The sequence below is a fragment of the Poeciliopsis prolifica genome, unplaced genomic scaffold (genome assembly GCF_027474105.1).
Source record: "Poeciliopsis prolifica strain line A6 unplaced genomic scaffold, Auburn_PproV2 SCAFFOLD059, whole genome shotgun sequence".
In the NCBI taxonomy this organism is placed as follows: domain Eukaryota; kingdom Metazoa; phylum Chordata; class Actinopteri; order Cyprinodontiformes; family Poeciliidae; genus Poeciliopsis; species Poeciliopsis prolifica.
In genome coordinates, this window is record NW_026562434.1 from 427,267 (window position 1) to 439,329 (window position 12,063).

The window sequence follows — 12,063 nt, forward strand, 5'->3', positions numbered from 1 at the left end:
GATCTCTTCCAGGTGGACTTTAAAGATGTCTTCTTGTCTGATTGTTGTTTCTGGTCTGTGTGGTTTCCTGGATGCTGTTTCAATCTGTCTGACCTCATGTTCATCATTGACCTCTCCAGTCCCTCCCTCTGTGATGTAGAGCTCTGTGTAGATCTGGTTCAGAAGGGTTGAACTTCCTGCTTTAGCAATCCCCTCAAACACAGACTGGAACTTCTTCTTCAGACCAGATTTTAAGTTTATGTTGACAAACTGGAGCAAAATGTCCTAAATTAACACAATAAGAAAAATCAGATATGAAAAATCATGTTTTGATTTTGATTACATCACTTCAGCAAATGTGTAATTTATAATTTCAAATCTCTTTAGAAATGCTCTTACTGCTCTGCAGATGGTCAGCCAGCTTTTCCTGATTCATTTTCCTCAGGAAGTTCAGTGTGATCTTCATCACTGCCTCTCTGCTGCTCCTCCTCTGCTCTTCATCATCACCTTCTAACACCTCATCATCATCTCTCTGACTCTCTGAATGTTCTGGGTTATCTGGACTCAGAACCTTTTTAATCTTCTTCAACTCGTTCTTCAGAAAAGTAACAATGTTTTCCTCCAGCAGCTGGAAAAGAATAATAGATGGACACATGGGACTGAATTCATGGAGCCAAACACCAGATGGATGTTGGACAGACTGACAGTCCTCTGGTCAACAAAGTGAAGCATGAAGGTGACTCTGAACAGAACTTGTGGAAAATAGTTGTTGTTCATATACAGACCATAAATATGGACTCCAGTTCTGTTTGATGCTGCTGGGCAGATGGACCCCTGGGAACCTCTGAGCTCTGCTGGTCCACTCTGTGGAGGAACCGGGAACAATTAGGAAGTGTTGAGAATATAAGTCTCATTAGCATAACTTTAAAGACAGTCAACCTTTGTGCATATGGAATATTAGATGTTGCATGAACATTTAGAGTAGATTTCAAGTTAGGTAAACTTAGACAAAGATCCAAACTAAAACAACTGGTGACTCTCTGAACTTACATAAATTTCTAAGGAGGGTTTTCTGACAGGCAGTTGGAGTCCCATAAGGAGTCTGCAGACAGGGAGTCTATCTGTCATCAGCATCAATACATTTTTTGTTGTCGGTTCAAGAGTTCAGTGAAACATTAAAGCTTTAAAAAGTCTTCTCCAAAGTATAATCAAACGCATTAAGATATTTCCTTTAAGCATTAACAGCATGTTTGAATTAGTTAGCTTTTAACCATACTATTTGCATGCATTTTATTATTGAAATACGATAGGATTAGGAAACTATTTTACTTCTAAATTTCAGGTATTCTAAAAAATAGCTTTTCCAAAAGTGGATAACCCTGTTACTGTTAGATCCAAACTTATAGTTATTATTTGGCATTTCATTTTTGTGCCAGTTTGTAAAATAGAAATCAGTTTCTTGCTGAATCTCTGAGGCAGAGAGGACTGTCCAGCTGCAGGTCATAAATCATGGCCTGGAACGTAAAAAGGAGGAGACTGGCACTGAAGATCTGGGTGTTTTAGCAGGTCTCAGAGGTAATACAATTAACTTTGAGACAGCCCTATAAGGGGAACAACACACCTCCTAATGCATATTTAAATGAAGGAATACACGTTCTTATAAAAAGCTCTGTTTTCCAGCAGAAGCTCCAATCACTTTGTGCCCGAGTGAGCGACTCTCAAAAATGCAATTTTGTTTTGTTTTTTCTTTTCAACTCGTCCCAGGAAACGCTTTCTGTGTTGTTATGTGTCAGACTTTTTGATGATCTGGGTGTAATGCTGATGTAACATTCTGTATGCATTGAATTCTGTGGAGAAAGCTCTTATATGTCTGAAGTCTCATGTCGTACGATTGTTCTTTATTATTCCTCTGCGCACGCGGAGACTGATGGACCTGGGAAACAGTGAAGCTATTTTCTCTGTTCTTAACAGAAGTCAGGAAATATTCATCCAACAGTTTTCATGGAGGAAATCACCAGGAGTTTCACATTATAAATACTTGAAGCAGTAAAACAGAGCATCACATCAGCACAATACGAAGGAGTTAGAAAGAGAAAAATGGATCACAGTAACACCGGAATCACTCAGATTATGTAAAAAAGTTGATATTGCACTTTAATCACTCCACACTGTCAACAGAATAAATAAAAACTGGGAACATCTAAGTTCATACTGGTTCAGTTTCCACACTAACAGGAATTAAAAACAGCTCACCTCTCTGATGGTGAAGATCGAGGAGATTTAAAGTCAATGATCTCATCCTTTGACCAGTCACTCTTAAAGGACACACAGCTGGGTTCTGGTTCTGGTTCTGGTTCTGGTTTGAGTCTCTGATGGATCCTGACAGAAACATGATGATTAAAACTTAATCAGCAAAGAGGAGCAGCAGCAGCTTCATCACCACGTCTGTTCTGGCCTGATATAGTGAACGCTGTGTGAAAAGGGCTGTGGACACTTAGAGATGGTGACCTCACCTCTGACCTTTGCTCTGGCTCTCATCTTCCCACACAGAGTGGTTTTAGAGGGAGGGACTCCCTCCTCTCTGTCCTCACACTGATCCATGCTGCTGAATCCACATCAGCTCACACACACTTTCTAGCTTCACCTGCAGAGGAAACACACATCATTCATCTGCACATCAACTCTGATCATCCTTTACATCATTAGTGCTGGAAAAAGATCAGCTGCTCCTCCTCTGATTGGCTCTTCTTCTCTGCTTCATATCAGTGTCAGGTGAATGCAGTCAGACAGCAGAGAGGCAGAGGAAGCTGCCATCAGCTGCTGCACTTCTACTATCAGTCCACTAGATGGAGACATGGAGCAACATTTACATTCACTGATTCAACCTGAACAACAGGAAGTGATTTAGTTAGTTCATTTTTAATTACTACAAATAATTAAAAAATAATTAATCATTTGTACTGTTTGGATTATATTCTGCATCAAAGATAATAAAGATTTTACTTTGAAAAGAAGCAACAAGTTATTGTTGTGTCTGATCTTGATGGGAGTCAGAAAACAACTATATAAACCAGAGTTTGATTACAGGAAATAAAAACATTAAGCAGCTTTTTCAGAGAAGAAATCAAAGAAACATCATACTTTCATCATGTTTTTTGATTCCAGATCATCAGTAATATAATACTGACCTTCAAACAGCAGATAGATGAAACTTTGAGCTGAAATAATCAGTGAACCTGTTCTCCAAACATTAGAGAGCAGAAGCAAACAGGAAGGTTCCTGAAGACAAAGTTCAAGTAAACAAAGCAAACTTACAATTTGTTCAAGCAATCAAGAGTTGAAGAAGAACATTTGAACAACAATAAAGATCCAACAACCTGATCAGAGCCACACCTTACAGTGTAACTCAAACTGACAGTAAATGTGAGCGATTTTGCATAAATAATAACGTCACAACTCACCTGGTGTGTAGATTCTTCTTTCAGAGCAGCAGAACAAGGAAGAGGAAGCTCTGTAGTCAAATCAGAAGCACGTTGATAAAATCTTCATGAGGAAGGAGTAATGTTCTCATTCAAATGAGGATCTTGGAGAATTATACATTCTACATGCTACGTTTGTTATATATAAGGTTAAAGAATAGTCAATGAGTTGAATTCATGAATTATATTTATTAACACCAAAATACAGCTGGTCCATTTCATATGCTTCCTTTATGAGCTTGCAAGACAAAATGGCACCCAAAAACAGTTCTACTATTTATTAGCCTTTATCTAAGCTTCCCCCCAGTGTGTCATGTCCTTTAACCATAACTTTGAGGGCATTTCCTTTAGCTTTTCAACTAGTTAAAAGAGATAGAAGGAAAACAGAGTTATTTATTCTCAACAGGATGTACTGACACTTGATTATGACTGTTGTGATGACTGTAAAGAAATGTAAATATTTATCTATATATCTAACTTCAAATATAAATATTTATTTGGCAAACTACAAATGTATTCTCCAAAATAATATTTGATTTTTAAATTTAATATTTTCAAAAATATTTCATTTTCATGTCTAGTTGTTCAGTCAGACGCTCCATCATGTTGTCATGTTTCAGTTTTTCCTCCATTCAGCAACAGTTGGTGAACTGGTTTTAATCCAGTTAGTCTAATTGTCTTTCTTGCTACCAGCAGCAGAAGGTGCAACAATATGTAACATTGATGTTTAGTGAGTAAATCCTTGGTGTTTATGTCCAGCAGAAACAGAAGAGGCTCCATGGGGAGATCTGTCCTCAGAATGTCCTCAGTCTCCTGTTTCATTTCCTCCCAGAAAGTCTTTATTTGTGGTCAGAACCAGAAGACGTGTGTGATGACCGACCATTCAACACATTCCTCCAACATCCATCTGTGGTTGGAATCCTGGAAATGAACATTTTTAATGGAAATCTGCTTAATAGTTTTTCCAACCAAATTAGTTTCCACCAGTTTCATTTTGTTGACTCATTATTCTGCAAGCATGAACGTCTCATTGCAGCTTTGTTTTGTTCCCGTTGTATCCTAGCTGAACAGTAATCCTCATGAATGTTTTCCTCTAGTTCCATGAACCTGAACAGAAATGTCTACGATCTTTAGAGGAGAGGCTGCTGTTGTTGCTCTTGTACATTCTGCGACTCCTTCTCTCATTCCCTGTGCCGTAGGAACTGCCACACCAGCGTCTGTGCTGCTTGCTTCTCCTCTTACGTCCATGCTTGTACATTTGATTGTCTGATGTCTCCAACCAAACACTCGACCGTCAACATCAATGTTGGAGAAACAATAGTTTTAAAAAATACTGCAGGAATGATGTTTAGCTACTTTCACAATTGAAACAACTGATGAAACTATCATTAATGTCAACATTATTGTAAGAACAGTGATAGTAATAATAATAGTTTTGTAATTCAAGGCTGCTGTTTCTCTGTCAGATTCCCTCAGGTCTCCACAGCAGAGAGATGGATCACGGCGCTCTTCCTCCACCTCCTCGCCGCGCCCCATCCTCATCCTCCTGATGTTTATTATTCTAGCTCAGTTTTCTGTTCTTCATGTGACTCCACTGAATCCAACTCTGATGTCGTTCACTTCACAAGTGATGAAGATTAATTTTTCTTTCACTTCCTGCTGATTTCTTTCCAAAGCTCCATTTTTTCCAGGAGGATCTTCAATGTTCTCTTTAGATGATGAAGGAACTCAGACTGACTCCACCCGGCTGGTGCTCCAGGTGAGCAGAAACAAACAAACCCTGAAGTCATCCAGCTTTAGATTTGGACCAACTGAACATCAAGCTTCAGTAACGTCTCAGTTAAAGTTTTTTCCAGATCTGAGATCAGAAAGTTCTGGAACAAACTGGTTGCTCTCCAGTTGATGATGTTTCCAACCTGAATGTTCATCCATTTTCTTCTCTCAGCTGGAAAGAAAATCCTCCAAATTATCTGGCTTGATAAAAAACTGTTTTATTAGTAAAATCTTGGAATCTTGACTCACTCTTGTGTATCAGGACTTTCACCTTGCAGTTATCACTGAAATGAAGAGGAATTGTTTATTTTTGGTCTAAGAATAAAATGTTTTTGTAAGGATCATATGTAACATTCTGAAAAATCCTTCAGAGTTTATCTTTGCTCAAAAGTTATGAAAACCCAAAACCTCTCCCTTTTTAACAGAGATCAATAACCAAACACTCTGATCTTTGCTTAATCTGCCAGTTTGACAAATAAATGAACATCGCTTCAAAATGTGTGTATTATTACTTCTGAGTGGGAAAGTGTTTCTGAAATGGAGCAGGAAATACATTTCATAACAGCTGATTTGCATGTGATCAAGACAAGAAGGCAGCGGTCAACACACACACCCAGTGGTGTGTTCACACACACTCTGCAGAACTTTGTGTTCATCAGGAGGTCGATTGTTTCAGGTTTGAGCTAAAACAGAAGCAGCAGCACTTCCTCTACAGGAGAAAACACACGAGGTCATGAGGTCAAGCTTTGTGACAGTAAATAAAACACATGAATAATCTCTTGGTTTGCTAAATTATAATAAAACATGATATTTATGTTATGAACAATTAAATAATTTTAGCTTGGATTGGCTCTGAACACATCATAAATCACTGATTCATTATAAAAACTTTGACTAGACTAAGAATGGACTATTATGTAATTATAAATGATGAAGTTCATTAGTTCATTTAAATTCAGCATTTACTGTAAATATAATTAAAGTGTAGGTAAAGGCATAAAGATTAGCATGCTAACCCCTCAGGTTTCCCATCAGCCACTTGGGTTTCAGGATGACCAACATTTTTCAAGATGCTGCTAATTTTGAGTCTTTTAAACCAGATATGGACATTAAATGTTCCCGTTTTCATGACATGGATGAACTTTAGGTTCCTTCATGTGTTTTCAACTTTGGTCATTCTATTTATGCAACTTTAAAATAATATGTAGCAAAATCAGAAACTCATGTTTAGAGATTTAATGATAGATTCTGGCAATTCTTGTTAAGTTTAGTGTTAGCTTCTGCTAACTTTTAAAGTATTGGTGGTTTAGCAATATCACAAACTAATTTTTTATGTGATTAGCAATTTAGCATAAACTGCTAAGCCTCCACTTATTTTTTTTTACCTTACACAAATGTTTTAATGTGTTTTTTGGCTTAGCGATAAGTCTGCTAATATTTTAGTGGTTTAGCAGTGGCTTTTGTTAATGCTTTATGTGTCCAACAGTTTGGCATTAGCTCAGCTAAGTTCTCCAATTATCAGTTAGTGAACCTAACATTTGTTTAGCTGTTACTAAACTTGGTAATTCCTACTGCCAATTTTATTACAAACATATATTCTAGATTACAATCACAATAGCCATTTTGACAAATGTACACCAGAAAAAGAAAACTCAAGAAAATATATATGATTCTACGTTTCAGGTTGTAGGCAGTGACTTTAAACCAAACATATTCATCCAATTAGCAATTTTAGTGGGCAAACTTAATTTTTCATGAATGCTATTCAGTCCTCTATTTATCTTTGGTAAGATTTTCCCACTTTATTATTCAAAATCTTGTCATGAGACCTTCATCAACTGGTTTCAAAATGGGAATATTTTACTGTAATTTATGAGAGTGAAAGTTGAGATTTTAAAAATCTCTCGACATTTAAACAGGAACAGAAAAGAATGAAAAGCAAATGAATCAAATACAGAAGAAAATATTTTTTTGTTTTTCACTATATACAAAGTTTAACTGCATACATAAGTAGAAATTAACATTTGAACAAAACACATAAACAAAAATATCCAGTGATTGAGAAAAACTGTATTAAATTTAAAGAATCTTTGACTGAAACAGAAAAACAACATATGGATCCTGGATAATCCTAGCTTCCATCTTTAAAGGACTGGAAGAAGCCATTTCTAAGGAATCATAGAATTTCACCAAGAAACAGTTTGGATCCATTAAAACACACATAGAAACTGAAACTAAATGTTCAACAGTGAGAGAGTTACTCTGATAGGAGGAAATCTTTACACTCTTGAGATTCAAATCAGCATAGAAACAACAAGGAACCAGACCGCCAGACCCCAAATCCAGGAATCAGAGGTTCAGTGAATGTGGTGTTGAAGGTGTGGAGGAGGGATCAGTGAGTCAGAGGAGACTCTGTAGAAGGACAGAATGCCAGAAGGACAGTCCACATACACTGCTACTCTGTGAGAGACAGAGGAGGAGGAGAGACGAGTTTCTATGTTATTGTGCAAGACAGAGAAACCAAATAATCAGAGCAGATCAGACTCCAGGAATGATCATTCCATCCAAACCAAGAGTCTCTACTGTCTCCTTCCTCTTGATTTCTGTAACTCACTGATATATTAACCCTTCCTCTCCACTCGACCTCCCAGTAACAGCGACCAGTCAGACCAGTTCTACACAGCAGCTGATTCCAGTAATCAAATCTGTCTGGATGATCAGGATATGACTGATGCTCCTTCACACATGTCACCTTCCTGTTGTCTTCAGACAGTTTGAGTTTTCTGTTCACTGTGTTTGTGTCAATGGTGAGTTGACAGGAATCTGATGGAGAGAACAAACACAATCCAGCTGCAGTTATTGATCATTTATTGACACTTTGACTCCTGAATGAGTGATGTGACAGTTTGAAGATGGTTGAATGTGAGCTGCTTTGTTGTCATGAATCAGATGAAAAACACACTTACATCTCCATGGACCTGGAGTCAAGAATCGGCCTCCAGCAGGCTCCACCCTGAAAGGAGGAGGGGGTCAGACCATCAGTCTCTTTCAGCACTTCCTCTACCAACCAGCACCACCAGGTGGCACTGCACACATTTACAATGAGCCAAGAAGAAGCAGCAGCATCCTGAATCCAGCAGCTGCAGTAATGGCTTGTGAAAGTAATCCTCCCTCCACTGCAGAAGTTCTGGATGAGCTGATCTTGACTTTTTATCTTTTCTCAGTAAATTTATTAGAACTTTGGATCTGAACAAATTCATGCTGTTTCCCATCAGACTGACTAAAGACATTTCTCCTCTCTTCCTCCTCTCAGACCTTCTCTGCTCCTGCAGCAGGTTCCTCCATACCTGAGAGCTTCCAGTCTCCAGTGTGGATCCTTCAGTCCAGCCGACAGCAGCTTCACTCCTGAGTCTCCTGGATGATTGTAGCTCAGGTCCAACTCTTTCAGATGGGAGGGGTTGGAGGTCAGAGCTGAGGCCAGAGAAGCACAACCTTCCTCTGAGACCAAACAGCCTGATAAGCTGCAGACACACAATTCATCACATGATGAGAAAATGAGAAGATGGAGGTAGAAACCAAGGTCTGAACTGGTAATGTTGACAAGAGGAATATACTTAAGCAACTGGTGCATTTGAACCATCTAAATCTAAACTAAAACGTTAAGTCACGATGAATAACCCTGAATATTGCTTTGGATAAAATATGCAGGAGCTGGTGGAAGAATTTGATGGACTTATATGCCAAAGACTCTCTTTCAATGCATGCCTTGAGGAGTTGAATGTGTTTGATATTCCTGACACGCATCTAAAGCAAAATGTCAATGGTCTGATTTTAAAATGCACCTGTCCCACTGAAAGTGTCGGGCAAATTTTAGCACGCAAGATTCAATTGGTATGCATATGGCATTTGAAAGTCTAGCCATCCCTGGGGGCTTTGAGAGTACGGTAGGGAGTACTGGTGAAAATATTTACAAAAGGGGAGCGCTGCGATTCCTTTTGGGAATCAGGCGTTCGCTCCAAGATGAACTTAGAGCAAACACCACAATAGAGTTAACATTGGTGCTGTAAGTGATCCAGTTTGAAACGGTTTCTGTTGTTTTAAAACAGAAACAGTTTTATAACAACAGTGTGCTTTTTTCCATCAGTACGCTCTGACCGCTCCGCACCGTATGGAGTAAAAAAAATATATATAAAAACGGGACGTAGAATGGAATTACAAACTACATGTGAATCAATATCAGAGAATCTGGCACTAAACAGTGAAAAATCAAGCGCTCGGAATGAATAAACAATAAAATAAAACTAGCAACAGGAACGAAACTAAAGACAACATAACAATAAGCCAAGAGAGAATAATACTAATCAAAGAAAACTAAATGGAAATGAATGAAGAACAAGATGCAAAAATAAACTATGGAACTAAAGTAAATACAGAGGAATAAACTGATATTGCAAGACCTTTTGAGCAATAATTAATACAGAGAACTACAGCAAGAACCAACAGACATTATTTTCATACAAAAAGTAAAATAATGATGTTGAAGTACCATGGGTTTGTTGAGACAACATGTAGTACTAAGAAGAAATATATTGACAGACAATAACAGTAAAGGAGCTTATCATTTATTTGTTTAATTAGATTTGATATTTATTTCTTTGGTATTATTTTTATGTCAGTTTTAATGGAGGCTAATGATTCCATGACACTTTCAAGTTGAGTCATTAGAGTTTAAGTAAGAACTAGCTTTGTTCTTTGTAATTTCTGTCCATTAAAACTATTAATCTATAAATCAATAGACAGGTCTATTAAAAAATCATTCATGTTTCTGTCCAATATTTCTATGGCATTAAAAGGATCTGGAATTTTCATTTTTCCACTGAAAGCACTGGTTTACACAGTAAATGCCATGGAGGGGGAATTTTATAGATGTCCCATTCTCCTGAAGACAGCACAGAGCTGCACCACCAGAAAATAACAAACACTGAAGAGAAGAAGGGCTAAGATTGACATAGTTGCAGTTCTATCCATGTTTTAATGTTGCAGAGCACAGTTTTACAAATAGTTCAACGTTTAAAGTGGCATTGTTGTACATCTTTTATTTGGTCATTTTGTGCAATTATTAGCAACTAACATCAGGAAATGGCACAGAACAAGAATATTTTTCCACTTCTCTTTTAGGCCGGACAATTTTTAAGTTGCCCCTTGAAAATCTACCACGGAAATAATAATTGTATCATCTCTGGAAGAAGAAATGGACAGAAAATTTCTTGCTAGGATTGAGAACATTTTACCTGAGAGTCTCCAGGTTGCAGTTTGGACTCTTCAGTCCAGCAGAGAGAAGCTTCACTCCTGAATCCTGCAGGTTGTTGTTACTCAGGTCCAGTTCTCTGAGACTGGAGGACTGGGAGCTGAGAACTGAGGACAGAGCTTCACAGCTTCTCTCTGAGAGGTTACAGACACTCAGTCTGAGGAGACAGGGAGGAAAATATGTTATTAAACAATTATATTTTTCTTTCCCATCAATGTTCTTCTTGGACATATTGAAGGGACTCGTACTTTACACAACTTTATATTGCTCTTCATTGTGAACTGGTTAATTAAATAGTTTGTTCTTAAGCCTTGATAGACTGAGCCACAGAGAAAAAGGAGGCTGAGTAGACAACTATAAAATTTCACTATGAACTACATTAATCCAGTTTCAGTTTTGCAGTTTGTAACATTGAGGCTAACTGCTGAAGGAAGTTGGTCTCTATTTCATTAGCAGAAATGCATCATTAGATAATCTGAAATAACACCAATCAATATTTACCTAACCATTAACAGATTTATCTCTATAAAGTATAAATGCATGATCAATGTGTGTCCTTACAGAGCTTTGTTGGAGGCTTTAACCACTGGCAGCAGCCTCAGAAGAACCTCCTCTGAAGCAGAGTATTTCTTCAGGTCAAACACATCCAGATCTTTTCCTGATGACACTAAGATGAAACCCAGAGCTGACCACTGAGAGAGACAGTTTATCTGTGGAGAGACTTCCTGAACTCAGAGACTGTTGGATCTCCTCCACTAGAGAACGATCATTCAGTTCATTCAGACAGTGGAACAGATTGATGCTTTCTCTGCAGACACATTCTCACTGATCTTCTCCTTGATGTACTTCCTGATTGGTCTGTGAGCTACTTCCTGTCTGTGTCAGCAGACCTTGTAGGAGTCTCTGATTGGTCTGCAGTGAAAGTCCCAGGAGGAAGCGGAGGAACAAGTCCAGGTGTCCATTTGGACTCTGTAAGGCCTGGACAACAGCTCTCTGATGGAGATTATTTATATTTGATTTGTAATAAAATTTAGAATAAAATGGTGGTGGAGTTTCTTCCATCAGGTTGACTCCAGAGTTGATGAAGGTCAGATGAACATGAAGAGCAGCCAGAAACTCCTGAACACTCAGATGGACGAAGCAGAACACCTTGTCCTGGTACAGACCTCTCTCCTCTTTAAAGATCTGTGTGAACACTCCTGAGTACACTGAGGCTGCTCTGATATCGATGCCACACTCTGTCAGGTCTGATTCATAGAAGATCAGGTTTCCTTTCTGCAGCTGATCAAAAGCCAGTTTTCCCAGAGACTCAATCATCTTCCTGCTCTCTGGACTCCAGTGTGGATCTGTTTCAGCTCCTCCATCATACTTGACCTTCTTCACTTTGGTCTGAACCACCAGGAAGTGGATGTACATCTCAGTCAGGGTTCTGGGCAGCTCTCCTCCCTCTCTGGTCTCCAACACATCCTCCAGAACTGTAGCAGTGATCCAGCAGAAGACTGGGATGTGGCACATGATGTGGAG

The 12,063-nt window shown here is 38.4% G+C and overlaps 1 pseudogene; it reads right to left on the reverse strand.

Moving 5' to 3' along the window:
- LOC129379586 (protein unc-13 homolog B-like) overlaps window positions 1-4,706 on the reverse strand; it is a 36,863-nt pseudogene extending 32,157 nt beyond the window's left edge.
- Window positions 4,707-12,063: the final 7,357 nt, after the last annotated feature.